Here is a 16846-nt window from a genome sequence, read left to right on the forward strand (position 1 = left end):
ATCATGAGAGAAGGGTTATAATAACCTACCTCAAGATTAAGCGTCTATGTCGCTCGTCCACGAGACGTTCGCTCGCTCTGTGAACCTGAACGTTCACTAATATCGAGAATCCAGACGTTCACTTACTCCGTGAACTCTCTAAACGACTTTCAGTCTCGAGTCCTATCACGATAAATTAAACCGGTTCTGAATCAGAATTCTACGAGTAATTCACAATACTCATACTTAAACGTATGACTTAAAAATCATAGGACCCAAAGACATATCTGACTATAAAATCTGAAACTCACATTCTCTGCACGAATCTAATTTCAGTTCCATAATGAAATCTGAAAATAATTCTAGTAATACAAGCATCGTTCGTTTTCTTTTCCGAATTTCAAGGAAAGTATCCAAACTTTTCAACACTAAGCTCGGATCAAGATCGAGAATCAAGTATCAAATCAATTCAAGTTTGGATTTCTATAATTAATTCAAACACGCGTCTCAAATTCACATTTCCATTTATACTCGTGAAATCCTTATAAACTCGATCAACAAGTCAATAAATTTTACAAAATCCAAACACGAAATCCAAAATAAATTCCAACTTCTTCGATACTAAACTCGATTCACAATTATGAATTTAGTCATTCAGAATCTTCATATCTTAGAGTTCCAATGCTTCCGTCCAGAAGCATCAACTCCGAACCCTGTGACACGAGACAACTCATTAATTCAGAATCACTAAAATCGGTCCAACAACGCTAACGAGATGAATCAAATTGAAACCAAATTTCAAACCCGAGTATCATTACCGAATTAGAGACTCAAGCTCGTAAATCAAATCCAAACTCAAGAAATCAAGATTTCCAATTTGATTTCATAGATCATCAATTCAGGAACAACATGATCCTCCTAAACACATAAATCCAATTTTTCACAAAAATTGGTCCAAACAGAGGAACAAGATTCCAAAACAAAACGCTAGCGAAAACTGTTTCCCAAACTCGTCAACAATCCTAACAATAATTTTCGGATTAAAAATTGACCAAGTTAAAAGATTTTTCAGACCAATAACAGAGGATTTCCTTTACCTCGGTCTGAGCTTCATGGTCTCTTCTCGTCCCTTGAATCACGCCGGAATCCAAGCCAAGACGAAGATCACAGCTCTAGGATCACATAATCCGTTCAAACAAAAGCATCAGTCCATTTACAACTGTCGGACAAAAATCAGAGAACCCGAGAGACGAGAAATCAGCTACGTGAATAATAAACATCATCACCGAACGTAACGAACCCAACAACTCATACATCAGAAATTCAAAACTAAAACCACACGGCCAGCCACAAAACTCACGGCCAAACCACAATTTCAAACCGAACTCGTCAAAAAAATCGAAAATCCAAAGCAAATTCGTCCACAAATCCATAATAATCACAAATCCGAGTATACTTAATCCAAGAACACCAAATCACGTCCAGAACATCAAAACCCCCAAATTAAAAATTCAAAACCCTAACTTCAATTTTCGAAACTCTAGTCTCATATTCAACAGAGGAGAGATTTGAAACCCTCACCTCGAACGTGGTCCGAAGGATTTGAATCCTATCCGGCGAACGTTCTCCATTCGCGCGACCATGGCGGCCACATCCATTCGCGCGAAGTTGGGCTGCCACCACTTCCTTTTTGTCTTCGCTCAACCCGTCGGTCCCGCTCCGTCTGTCATCGGCGCGCGCGACGACCACGACAGAGGAACAGCCGTCGGCCGCGGCTCCATTCTCTCGGCGTGGCTCACGACTCCGGTCGTCCAAGAAGAACGCGAGCCCCTCTTCTCTCTCTCCCGCGCTCTCAGTCTCTCTTCTTCTCTTTCTCTCGGTCTTTTTCTCTTCTTCTTCGTTTTGTTCTTCTTCTTTTGTTTTTTTTTTCGTTCTTATCCTCTATACAGAAGAAGAAAGTCGGTTCATGTTAGGATGAGGCTGAAGCAATTTTTTCCAAAACTGCTTCTAAATCCATCCTCTTTCTACAACTTTTAATTTCCTCCCCAAAAGAATATTTCCTTTCTTTAAATGTTGCAAATGAATCCCTTTCCCATTTATTTTTGTCTCGGGAGATGGAAAACATGATATGAAAATTAATTAAATAATTTTCTCTCTTAAATTCTTTCACTTAGAATTTATTTAAGATCATTGGAATTTATTTTCACATTCGTGGTCCTTCACAAAATCTTGAAAAAATTCCAGAACCTTGTCGACCTTAAATATCCTTAATTTTCATTCTCGGTTTATTCTCGTCCTTTAAACTTAATATACATCATTAATCTTAAAATTTCGAGTCGCTACAATAGACCAAGTTGACAACTTGTTATATTCTATACAATTTTAATGTAAGATATGTAAATAGAAAATTTTAATATATAAATCAATATAAAAATAAAAATAAAATAATAAAAAATTATGGATTAAGTTATAAAAAATATGTCACATATAAATTATACAGATATATATACATATTTATACAACTATATATATATATATATATGTATTGGATATAAATACGTTGAGATTGAAATTAATGAGAGTATTTGATATGATATTGTGGCAAAAATAATTAGGTATTGAAGATTATAAAATATAATTAGCATAAATTTCATGTTATATATATATATATAACATATTATATATATAACATATTATAGCATATTTTCGTTCGGTTTTCCATCGGCATATCGGTTTTTCATGGAAAACGACATTTGAAAACTTCATATCAATTGTCTTTTTCCACATTTTTTCCGTTCGATTTTCCGTCGTTATATTGGTTTTTCATAAATCGGAATGCTCGAAACGGCATTAAAAACGGCATTTCGAACCTTGGATTTAACTATATCATTGTACATTGAAAAGGTCAAAGCCATTTCCATTCTCCTATATATATCATCAATCATTATTGTACTCTTTTTATAATATATATATATATATATATATATATATATAATGATACCTATTCCATGTATACATTAAAAAAATAAAAACTATACACACATCCTTAATATATTTTTGTTTGTGTGGCTATTTTTCATTCTAACAAATGCATCATTTAACTTAAAGGCACACCAAAAATGTATTTTATTTTTACTTTTAGGTAGAGTAATTACTTTATTTCTTTTCTCTATTTACTTATGAGTACTCATAAGATTTTATAATTATTGAAAATTAATAGGAGCAAAAAAAAGAAAAAAAATCATATCTTTCTAAAGATTTTGAGTTGTAATTAAGTTAGAAGTTTATATTGTTTGTGTTGTCTTTGAATATTTATTGACTTTCGTCGATTCATTATATGAATATAATATCATGAGGTTGCATAATCTTAAGTCTACAGTTAGGCAAGGACATAGCCATAGAAGCTCACCACGAGAGCTAATTTGAAAAGAAAAAAAATTTAAGGGAGATTAGTTTGCGAATTTTTCAAGGTAAAAATGTAATTTTTTTTAAAAGGGGCCAAAAGTATAAAGCAAATGAGGGGGGCTCAAGCTCCCCCTCTGCTTACTGTAGCTCCGTCTAATTTTTAATAACTTATTCTAAAATATTTAAGAGAAAAAATTTATCTATTGGTTTGATAGTTGGGGTATTTGCCTACATAATTTACTTTTTGTGTGAATGTTTTGTATCTTATATTATTAACAATTATTTATCTTTCATTTTTAACTAAGTTTCTACACGAGTGGAAAAGGTTCTCTTTTTTGTTTGAAAGGGCTTGTAAGGATTAATATACATATATATGATGCGCATGGGCGCGTTTTAAAATACTAGTGAAAGAAAAATAAGTATCGCTAATGAATTATTGGGAGTATACTGGGGCCACCAAATTATCGGTTGCGGAATACTTATCACGGCGATATATAAATACAAGTTTTATTACAAATTTTAATATATTATTAAGCCACTAGAAGTTAGAATATTTGGGGGATTTAATCAGAAATCTTTGTTAAAGATACACGTGAAAATTTTATAAACATCTATTTTTTTATTATTATATATATCCATCAATAATGTATTTATTTTACTTTTATCACTGTGACCATATATATACTATAGTTAATCATAGATACACCAAACACCATATATACAAACATATAAATAGGTTTATATATATGAGCTGCTTTCTACAATCTATTTGCGTAACCGAATACTGGTATAAGAATAATTCAAGGTAGCTATAACAATTATTATCAAAATAAGAACCACCGCTGAACCCTTAATCCGTATACCTTCTATACAACTCACAACAGAAAGATATACAATCCCGTTACCGTGAAATAATTTTAAATATTTGTTTTACTACAGAATATTAAAGGAAAAAAATATCAAAGTACCACTGGTGATTAAGTTTGACATAAAAAAAATGAAATTTGGGAGCTCGTCCCTCGTAGTCGTCTAATGTCAACCGGTACAAAGCAAGTTTCCATGAATATTTCGAATCAAAATTGTGTAGTTATTAGAAACACTTGACTTGTTGCTTTGTGGTACTGATAGATTGAGCGAGTAGATCGATTTTGATTAAACAAACAACATATAATGATCGTTGGGGACAATTAAGGATGGTCGTTGTTGACCCCTTTCATTGGCTTATGTTGATTATTACTTTACTCTATACTGCTCAATAATTGAATTGTATAAATATAAAACAAATTGTAAGTACGATTTCTCTCTCTCTCTCTCTCTCTCTCTCATTTGGTTTATATGTTTTTTGTTTTTATTTCTATGATAATATGAACTGCTTATAATTTTAAATTAGTGTTTTCTTTCAAGAAGATTATATTTCTCAATTATTAGGGGATAGTAGAGGCAACCAGATTTATTGGTTCAAGTTGTAAATAAGTTGTTGAACACAGTCAACTTTTTATTTTACTTTAATATACATGTGGGAGTTAATTAATAGTTTTAGATATATATTAACAAAAAAAAAATTATGAAGTGGCTAGCGACTTTCGTCGATTCATATCATTATATGAGTATACTATCATGAGGTTGCATAATCTTATGTCTACAGCCAGTTAGAATATTTGGGGGATTTAATCAGCAATCTTTGTTATAGATACACGTGAAAATTTTATAAACATCTATTTTTATATTATTATATCCATCGATAATGTAGTTGTTTTGCTTTTATCACTTTGACCATATATATACTGTAGTTGGTCATAGATACACCAAACACCATATATACAAACATATAAATAGGTTTATATATTTGGGCTGCTTTCTACAATCTATTTGCGTAAGCGAATACCTGGTATAATAACAATTCAAGGTAGCCATAAGAATTATCAAATTAAGAACCGCTGAACCCGTAATCCGTATACCTTCTATACAACTCACAACAAAAAGATATACAATCTCACAACAAAACTCCGTAAACTTTAAAATATGAATTGAATAAGAGCAAGAAATTAATTTTACACGGAATCAAAGCTAGCTGCAATATTTTGTTTGGAGATATGAGCGATATTGGAGAGTAAAATGGTGAATGTAGCAAGCCAGGTCTCTACAAGAGCTGCCGGGGATTAAAAAATTGAAAATTATAAATAGCCAGGGCCACGTGTTTTGTAGATAGATCATAGACCAGTGATTGCTCTAGTCCTGTAATTAATAATTGTTTATCCATGGAGAGTAAAATAACACCGTAGCGATAGATCTAGGTGGTTAGGTTAGGTATAGCCTATAGATATCTCATGTAAGTCTCAAGCATTATAAATAGAGAGCTTCGACGATGCATATTCCTCACAAACCCGATAAGACAAAAAACAGCATAATATATATAAGACACAGAATAGAAGAGAATGGCGATGAAGAGTGCGATTCTGGTTTTGGTGGCGGTGGTTGCGGTGTTGGCGGCTTCGTCGGTCTCCGGCGATCGCGGCATCGACCTTCAAAACATCATGAATTTGGAGGCGCAGACGGTGACGCTGAGCATCGGGAATCGGAAGATCGTTCACCTTCTGACCTTGCCGTGGGACCACTGCGTCCCGAAGGGAAACCCTTGCGGATTGCTCGACTGGTGTTGCAGCTCTCTGACATGCACTGGAATCATTCCGGGCCAGCAATATGTCTATGGAACTTGCACACCTAGCTAGCTAAATTAAAAAATAATAAATATGCATGCACGTACGTCTTGCAACAACGTAGCTAGCTAAAACTATCCCCCACCCTGTCGCTGTATATTATATATAGCCACTAATATTATAATAAGGTGATATGAAGCTAGCTACTAATAATACCTTGCTGTACTGCTTTGTTTGTTTGCGAATGCGTGCATGTATATCTCTATCTTTTTGTTATCCAAGTTGAATTATGCCAAACTCTATTCCTCCGCTCCTATTATAACTATACCTAATTTCTAGTTTAGTCACGAAGAATCATAAAAAAAAAAAATCAGACTTACACTACCAGAAATATGGGATACAACTACAGTTTTTTTTTTAACTCTAGTTTAGTCTTTTAATGAAGTCTTTGAATACAGACTACGGTCACCTTTTTTTAGGCTTATATTAGACTCTAGTCGAATATAAAGCTGTAGCTAATTGTCTTTTTTTCTCTACCGCTAATATAAAAAAGTAGTTGTAATACTCAAAAAAATTAAAAATGATCAAAATTTCACTATTTTAAAATGGAGGGAAATTTCCCACTAAAATATGGCATAATTTACTACAGTCAAATATAAAGAAGTAGTGATATTACTCAAAACAATAAAAAAATTACTAAAATTTTACCAATTTAAAATGGAGGGAAAATTTCACACTAAAAAATTGATTTTGGAGGCAGATGAAAACTCAAAAATCGACTAGTATAGAAATACACTTATATTCACTCAAAATAAATTTCATTGCACCATTCTTTTATCTATTTTGATTTGACATAATTTTGTAAGTACTCAGATCCTACCCTCTCTCATCTCGTCTCTCTCTGTCAGGGCCTCCGACGATCTGACCACCATCGCCCTCCTCTCCGCCGCTTGCCTCCGCCGTCCCGCGCTTGACTGCCGCCGCGCTTCTAACCTTAGATCTCTGGTCTAAATATCGTCTTCTTCGAATTTCTTGTGGAAATTTTCTAGGGTTTTTAAAATAGGTATCATTTATATAATTATCACACTTATTATATAAATGATACCTATTCCATATATACATAACTAAAAAGCTATATATATATATATATATATATATATATATAATGATACCTATTCCATATATACATAACTAAAAAGCTATAAATACATCCTTATTATATTTTTGTTTGTGCGACTATTTTTCATTCTAACAAATAAGTCATTTTAACTTAAAGGCACACTAAAAATATATTTTATTTTTCCTTTTAGGTAGAGTAATTACTTAATTTCTTTTCTCTATTTACTTATGAGTACTCATAAGATTTTATTATTAATTATTCAAAACTATTAAGACCGAAAAAGGAAAAAGACATATCTTTGTCAAGATTTTGAGTCGTAATTAACTTACAAATTTATATTGTTTGTGTTGTCTTTGAATATTTATTTTATAAGGTGGGTAGTGAGTTTAGTCGATTCATTATATGAGTACACTATCATGAGGTTGCATAATCTTAGGACTACAGTCAGGTCATATAATTTTTATTAACTTATTCTAAAATATTTAAGAGAAAAAATTTATCTACTGGTTTGATAAGGTATTTACCTATATAATTTACTTTTTGTGTGCAAGTTTTTTATTCTATATTATTAACAATTATCTATCTTTCATTTTTAACTAATTTTCCACACATTTTAATATATTTTATTAATCAATAATTAGTGTGGGATTGTAAGGATTAATTTACATATATATGAAGTGCATGGGCGGGTTTTAAAATACTAGGGAAAGAAAAATAAGTATCGCTAATGAATTATTGGGAGAATACTGGGGCCACCACATTATCGGTTGCGGAAATGAGACGTCTATCGCTTATCATGGCAATATATTCTTATATTCTGCAAATTTTCAAAATAAAAAATGTAAATATTTTTAAAATGGGCCAAAAGTGTAAAACAAATGAGGGGGTCTAAAGCTCCCCCTCTACCTATTGTAGCTCCGTCTAATTTTTAATAAATTATTCTAAAATATTTAAGAAAAAAATTTATCAACTCGTTTGATAGTTGGGGTATTTATCTATATAATTTACTTTTTGTGTGGGTGTTTTGTATCTTATTATTAACAATTATTTATCTTTCATTTTTAACTAAATTTCTACTCATTTTAATATATTTTATTAATCAATAATTAGCGTGTGCTTGTAAGGATTAATATACATATATATATATGACGCGCATGGGCGCGTTTTAAAATACTAGTGAAAGAAAAACAAGTATCGCTAATGAATTATTGGGAGAATACTGGGGCCACCAAAATTATGGGTTAAGGAATAAGTCGCGTCTATATCTTATCATGGCAATATATACAGACAAAGTTTTATTTATAATTTTAATATTTGGATAAGCCACTAGCAGTTAGAATATTTGTGGGATTTAATCAGCAATCTTTGTTAAAGATACACGTGAAAATTTTATAAACATCTATTTATATATTAGTATACCCATCAATTATCTAGTTATTTTACTTTTATCACTGCGACCATATATATATATATATATATATATATATATATATATATATATATATATATATATATATATATATATATATATATATATATATACACACTGCAGTTAATCATAGATACACCAAACACCATATATACAAACATATAAATAGATTTTATATATTTGGGCTGCTTTCTACAATTTATTTTCGTAACCGAATATATACCGGGTATAATAAGTATTCAAGGTAGCTATACCAATTATCAAAATAAGAACCGCTGAACCTGTATTTCTATACATTTCACAACAGAAAGATATACAATCCTGTTACCGTGAAATAATTTTAAATATTTAATTTACTACAGAATATTAAAGGCAAAAAATATCAAAGAACCTATGGTGATTAAGTTTGACATAAAAAAATGAAATTTGGGAGCTCGTCGTGTTAAGTCGGTTAATGTCAACCGACACAAAGCAAGTTTTCATGAACATGTCAAATCAAAATTGTGTAGTTATTAGAAACACTTGAATTGTTGCTTAGGGATACTGATAGATTGAGGGTGTAGATCGATTTTGATTAAACAAACAACATATAATGATCGTTGGGGACAATTAAGGATGGTCGTTGTTGACCTGACCTTTCATTGGCTCATGTTGATGATTACTTTACTCTATACTGCACAATAATTGATTGGTATAAAAACCGTATTTATTTTACTACAATATTAAAACCGAAAAATGTCAAAATAAACCTACAGTGGTTATATTTTAACATAAAAAATGAAATTTGGGAGCTGGTCCCTCATATTAAATCGCCTAATGTCAACCGGCACAAAGCAAGTTTTCATGAAAATGTCAAATATTTGTTGCTTAGGGGTTGATGCGGGCTGATCTGTGGACACTCCGAATCGAACTCGTCGAGACTTAGCTTCAACAAGCCGTATCTTTTGACTCGGGTGTCCGATTTGTGCGTTCGGCATATCGAATTGAATCTTGGAACGAATGCTACGAGGTGAAGGAAATGCTATGCCCGATAGAAGACCTGGGAAAAATTGGTGTTTTCGGATCTAGTTTTTTAAACTGGATCAGTTATCTGAATCCAAATTTCGGTTATATGGAGTGTCAACGATTTTTTGTTTTGGATCAGTTCGATTACAATTTTACTCTATCTAAGTCATTTTAGCAATAGTTACATTGTTCATGCATATATATAGAATATTTCAAATAGGTAAAATGTTGTATTTACGTTGTTCGCACCGTTTGTGGCCGAAATAGTCGGATTGAGCTTTTTGAATCCGAGTTAAAGATGTCTTCATGCAACTTTTAAATAGAAAACAAGATGAACTTTTTAAATATACTATTTTTCTATTATTTCTATTCTCATAATCATGTAAATTATTTCATCAATTGTCTAAACTTATATGGCAATAATTTAAGCGTCACTTTCGCCTATCTAATTAATTTTAGCAATAGTTATTCGTTTAAGCTGCTTGGAAAGTGGTAGTAGGTAAAGTATTTGCTCAATATATATATATATATACAGATATCAAAACTCTGTAAAGTTTAAAATATGAATTGAATAAGAGCAAGAAATTAATTTTACACGGAATCAAAGCTAGCTGCAATATTTTGTTCGAAGATATGAGCGATATTGGAGAGTAAAATGGTGAATGTAGCAAGCCAGGTCTACATGAGCTGCCGGGGATTAAAAAATCGAAAATTATAAAATTATCCACACCACGTGTTTTGTAGATAGATAGACCAGTGATTGCTTTGCTCTGGTCCTATAATTAATAATTGTTAATCCATGGAGAGTAAAATAAGACCGTAGCGATATATCTAGGTGGTTAGGTTAGGAATAGCCTATAGATATCTCATGTAACTCTCAAGCATTATAAATAGAGAGCTTCGACGATGCATATTCTTCACAAACCCGATAAGACAAAAACATCATATTGAGAGATATTTAACACACAGAATAGTAGAGAATGGCGATGAAGAGTGCGATTCTGGTTTTGGTGGCGGTGGTTGCGGTGTTGGCGGCTTCGTCGGTCTCCGGCGATCGCGGCATCGACCTTCAAAACATCATGAATTTGGAGGCGCAGACGGTGACGCTGAGCATCGGGAATCGGAAGATCGTTCACCTTCTGACCTTGCCGTGGGACCACTGCGTCCCGAAGGGAAACCCTTGCGGATTGCTCGACTGGTGTTGCAGCTCTCTGACATGCACTGGAATCATTCCGGGCCAGCAATATGTCTATGGAACTTGCACACCTAGCTAGCTAAATTAAAAAATAATAAATATGCATGCACGTACGTCTTGCAACAACGTAGCTAGCTAAAACTATCCCCCACCCTGTGGCTGTATATTATATATAGCCACTAATATTATAATAAGGTGATATGAAGCTAGCTACTAATAATACCTTGCTGTACTGCTTTGTTTGTTTGCGAATGCGTGCATGTATATCTCTATCTTTTTGTTATCCAAGTTGAATTGTGCCAAACTCTATTCATCCGCTCCTATTACAACTATACCTAATTTCTAGTTTAATCACCAAGAATCATAAAAAAAATCAGACTTAGCAGTTAGCATCTCGAAAGTAAACGGTGCCCAAGTATTTATATAATAATCAAACTTATTATATAAATGATACCTATTCCATATATACATAACTAAAAAGCTATAAATATATATATATATATATATATATATATATATATATATATATATTATATCAAAAAATTGGATACGTAAGTCACCTAAACTATGGGAATTGTAAATTAGCCAACCTTTAATAAATACTTTATAAATACCCAACTTGCATACGTGATAGCCTATTAACTATTTTTTTTTTACATATTTGGCTGGATTAAATAAGTCTTTTATTAATCTGTTAATAAGTTAACTTGGCTATTTACAACAAATTAACGAAAGTTGAGCTATATCTCATTCACTATAACCGTGTGGCTATATAACTTAATAACCCATATTATATTCTCCTGAATATATCATCAATCACTATTTATAATATATATATATATATATATATATATATATAATGATACCTATTTCATATATACATAACTAAAAAGCTATAAATACATACTTAATATATTTTTGTTTGTGTGACTATTTTTCATTCTAACAAATACGACATTTTAACTCAAAGGCACACTAAAAATATATTTTATTTTTCCTTTTAGGTAGAGTAATTACGTAATTTCTTTTCTCTATTTACTTATGAGTACTCATAAGATTTTATTATTAATTATTCAAAACTATTAAGACCGAAAAAAGAAAAAAGACATATCTTTGTCAAGATTTTTGAGTCGTAATTAACTTACAAATTTATATTGTTTGTGTTGTCTTTGAATATTTATTTTATAAGGTGGGTAGTGAGTTTAGTCGATTCATTATATGAGTACACTATCATGAGGTTGCATAATCTTAGGACTACAGTCAGGTCATATAATTTTTATTAACTTAGTCTAAAATATTTAAGAGAAAAAATTTATCTACTGGTTTGATAAGGTATTTACCTATATAATTTACTTTTTGTGTGGATGTTTTTTATTTTATATTATTAACAATTATCTATCTTTCATTTTTAACTAATTTTCCGCACATTTTAATATATTTTATTAATCAATAATTAGCGTGGGATTGTAAGGATTAATTTACATATATATGAAGTGCATGGGCGGGTTTTAAAATACTAGTGAAAGAAAAATAAGTATCGCGCTAATGAATTATTGGGAGAATACTGGGGCCACCACATTATCGGTTGCGGAAAATGAGACGTCTATCGCTTATCATGGCAATATATAAAGGCAAGTTTTAATATACTATTAAGCCACTAGCAGTTAGAATATTTAGGGGATTTCATCGGCAATCTTTGTTAAAGATACACGTGAAAATTTTATAAACATCTATTTTTATATTATTATACGTCAATAATGTAGTCGTATGTTTTTATCACTATGACCATATATATAGTGTAGTCATAGATACACCAAACACTATATATACAAACATATAAATAGGTTTATATATGAAAAGTTATATGTGTAAACGAATGCCTGGTATAATAATAATTCTAGGTAGCTATAACAATTATTAAAATAAGAACCGCTGAACAAAAAGATATACGATGTTACCGTGAAATAATTTTAAATATTTGTTTTATTACAAAAGATTAAAGGAAAAAAAAAATGTCAAAGAATACCTATGGTGATTAAGTTTAACATAACAATATGAAATTTGGGAGCTGATCCCTCGTATTAAGTCAGCTAATGTCAACGGGAAGTAAATTGTCATGAACATGTCGAATCGAAATTGTGTAATTATTATTATTATTTTTTTTTTTCACGAAATCAAAATTGTGTAGTTACTAGTAACAAGACTTGACTTGTTGCTTAGCTAGGGGTACTGTAGATTGATATACAAAACATTTTATTTCACAAATACGGGCTATATGTATAATACTGAAAATAATTTTCCAATTTCACAATCGGATCTCCCGATTTGAAATTCCGCCACATTTTATAAAAACGATTTTAGGTTCCGTGGCACGTTCGCAACCATTTTCATTTTGAAAATAATATATACTTGAGGCCAAACCATAAAATCATGAGAGAAGGGTTATAATAACCTACCTCAAGATTAAGCGTCTATGTCGCTCGTCCACGAGACGTTCGCTCGCTCTGTGAACCTGAACGTTCACTAATATCGAGAATCCAGACGTTCACTTACTCCGTGAACTCTCTAAACGACTTTCAGTCTCGAGTCCTATCACGATAAATTAAACCGGTTCTGAATCAGAATTCTACGAGTAATTCACAATACTCATACTTAAACGTATGACTTAAAAATCATAGGACCCAAAGACATATCTGACTATAAAATCTAAAACTCACATTCTCTGCACGAATCTAATTTCAGTTCCATAATGAAATCTGAAAATAATTCTAGTAATACAAGCATCGTTCGTTTTCTTTTCCGAATTTCAAGGAAAGTATCCAAACTTTTCAACACTAAGCTCGGATCAAGATCGAGAATCAAGTATCAAATCAATTCGAGTTTGGATTTCTATAATTAATTCAAACACGCGTCTCAAATTCACATTTCCATTTATACTCGTGAAATCCTTATAAACTCGATCAACAAGTCAATAAATTTTACAAAATCCAAACACGAAATCCAAAATAAATTCCAACTTCTTCGATACTAAACTCGATTCACAATTATGAATTTAGTCATTCAGAATCTTCATATCTTAGAGTTCCAATGCTTCCGTCCAGAAGCATCAACTCCGAACCCTGTGACACGAGACAACTCATTAATTCAGAATCACTAAAATCGGTCCAACAACGCTAACGAGACGAATCAAATTGAAACCAAATTTCAAACCCGAGTATCATTACCGAATTAGAGACTCAAGCTCGTAAATCAAATCCAAACTCAAGAAATCAAGATTTCCAATTTGATTTCATAGATCATCAATTCAGGAACAACATGATCCTCCTAAACACATAAATCCAATTTTTCACAAAAATTGGTCCAAACAGAGGAACAAGATTCCAAAACAAAACGCTAGCGAAAACTGTTTCCCAAACTCGTCAACAATCCTAACAATAATTTTCGGATTAAAAATTGACCAAGTTAAAAGATTTTTCAGACCAATAACAGAGGATTTCCTTTACCTCGGTCTGAGCTTCATGGTCTCTTCTCGTCCCTTGAATCACGCCGTAACCCAAGCCAAGACGAAGATCACAGCTCTAGGATCACATAATCCGTTCAAACAAAAGCATCAATCCATTTACAACTGTCGGACAAAAATCAGAGAACCTGAGAGACGAGAAATCAGCTACGTGAATCATAAACATCTTCACCGAACGTAACGAACCCAACAACTCATACATCAGAAATTCAAAACTAAAACCACACGGCCAGCCACAAAACTCACGGCCAAACCACAATTTCAAACCGAACTTGTCAAAAAAATCGAAAATCCAAAGCAAATTCGTCCACAAATCCATAATAATCACAAATCCGAGTATACTTAATCCAAGAACACCAAATCACGTCCAGAACATCAAAACCCCCAAATTAAAAATTCAAAACCCTAACTTCAATTTTCGAAACTCTAGTCTCATATTCAACAGAGGAGAGATTTGAAACCCTCACCGCGACAGAGGAACAGCCGTCGGCCGCTCCATCTTCACGCCGCCTCCATTCTCTCGGCGTGGCTCACGACTCCGGTCGTCCAAGAAGAACGCGAGCCCCTCTTCTCTCTCTCCCGCGCTCTCAGTCTCTCTTCTTCTCTTTCTCTCGGTCTTTTTCTCTTCTTCTTCGTTTTGTTCTTCTTCTTTTGTTTTTTTTTTCGTTCTTATCCTCTATACACGAGAAGAAAGTCGGTTCATGTTAGGATGAGGCTGAAGCAATTTTTTCCAAAACTGCTACTAAATCCATCCTCTTTCTACAACTTTTAATTTCCTCCCCAAAAGAATATCTCCTTTCTTTAAATGTTGCAAATGAATCCCTTTCCCATTTATTTTTGTCTTGGGAGATGGAAAACATGATATGAAAATTAATTAAATAATTTTCTCTCTTAAATTCTTTCACGTAGAATTTATTTAAGATCATTGGAATTTATTTTCACATTCGTGGTCCTTCACAAAATCTTGAAAAAATTCCAGAACCTTGTCGTCCTTAAATATCCTTAATTTTCATTCTCGGTTTATTCTCGTCCTTTAAACTTAATATACATCATTAATCTTAAAATTTCGAGTCGCTACAATAGACCAAGTTGACAACTTGTTATATTCTATACAATTTTAATGTAAGATATGTAAATAGAAAATTTTAATATATAAATCAATATAAAAATAAAAATAAAATAATAAAAAATTATGGATTAAGTTATAAAAAATATGTCACATATAAATTATACAGATATATATACATATTTATACAACTATATATATATATATATATATATATGTATTGGATATAAATACGTTGAGATTGAAATTAATGAGAGTATTTGATATGATATTGTGGAAAAAATAATTAGGTATTGAAGATTATAAAATATAATTAGCATAAATTTCATGTTATATATATATATAACATATTATAGCATATTTTCGTTCGGTTTTCCATCGGCATATCGGTTTTTCATGGAAAACGACATTTGAAAACTTCATATCAATTGTCTTTTTCCACATTTTTTCCGTTCGATTTTCCGTCGTTATATTGGTTTTTCATAAATCGGAATGCTCGAAACGGCATTAAAAACGGCATTTCGAACCTTGGATTTAACTATATCATTGTACATTGAAAAGGTCAAAGCCATTTCCATTCTCCTATATATATCATCAATCATTATTGTACTCTTTTTATAATATATATATATATATATAATGATACCTATTCCATGTATACATTAAAAAAAAAAACTATACACACATCCTTAATATATTTTTGTTTGTGTGGCTATTTTTCATTCTAACAAATGCATCATTTAACTTAAAGGCACACCAAAAATGTATTTTATTTTTACTTTTAGGTAGAGTAATTACTTAATTTCTTTTCTCTATTTACTTATGAGTACTCATAAGATTTTATAATTATTGAAAATTAATAGGAGCAAAAAAAAGAAAAAAAAATCATATCTTTCTAAAGATTTTGAGTTGTAATTAAGTTAGAAGTTTATATTGTTTGTGTTGTCTTTGAATATTTATTGACTTTCGTCGATTCATTATATGAATATAATATCATGAGGTTGCATAATCTTAAGTCTACAGTTAGGCAAGGACATAGCCATAGAAGCTCACCACGAGAGCTAATTTGAAAAGAAAAAAAATTTAAGGGAGACTAGTTTGCGAATTTTTCAAGGTAAAAATGTAATTTTTTTAAAAGGGGCCAAAAGTATAAAGCAAATGAGGGGGGCTCAAGCTCCCCCTCTGCTTACTGTAGCTCCGTCTAATTTTTAATAACTTATTCTAAAACATTTAAGAGAAAAAATTTATCTATTGGTTTGATAGTTGGGGTATTTGCCTACATAATTTACTTTTTGTGTGAATGTTTTGTATCTTATTATTAACAATTATTTATCTTTCATTTTTAACTAAGTTTCTACACGAGTGGAAAAGGTTCTCTTTTTTGTTTGAAAGGGCTTGTAAGGATTAATATACATATATATGATGCGCATGGGCGCGTTTTAAAATACTAGTGAAAGAAAAATAAGTATC

The 16846-nt window shown here is 31.7% G+C and overlaps 2 long non-coding RNA genes across 4 annotated transcripts; both read right to left on the bottom strand.

The window, feature by feature from the left end:
* Positions 1-468: 468 nt before the first annotated feature.
* Positions 469-1591, bottom strand: LOC149386550 (uncharacterized). The gene is made up of 2 exons (XR_016301440.1): positions 1077-1591; positions 469-692 (listed from the first exon to the last, which is right to left on the bottom strand). It is a non-coding gene; the product is annotated as an uncharacterized LOC149386550 (long non-coding RNA).
* An 11265-nt stretch (positions 1592-12856) lies between these two features.
* LOC149386551 (uncharacterized) lies at positions 12857-14984 on the bottom strand. Of its 3 annotated transcripts, XR_016301439.1 has the most exons (4): positions 14778-14984; positions 14294-14415; positions 14015-14114; positions 13651-13909 (listed from the first exon to the last, which is right to left on the bottom strand). It is a non-coding gene; the product is annotated as an uncharacterized LOC149386551 (long non-coding RNA). The 3 variants fall into 3 exon arrangements; XR_016301438.1 differs by lacking the exons at positions 13651-13909; positions 14015-14114 and adding an exon at positions 12857-13379; XR_016301437.1 differs by lacking the exon at positions 14015-14114.
* Positions 14985-16846: the final 1862 nt, after the last annotated feature.

Source organism: Urtica dioica, chromosome 9 (assembly GCF_054948205.1).
Source record: "Urtica dioica subsp. dioica isolate 48M chromosome 9, U.dioica_male_clone48M_v1_H2, whole genome shotgun sequence".
Taxonomy (NCBI): domain Eukaryota; kingdom Viridiplantae; phylum Streptophyta; class Magnoliopsida; order Rosales; family Urticaceae; genus Urtica; species Urtica dioica.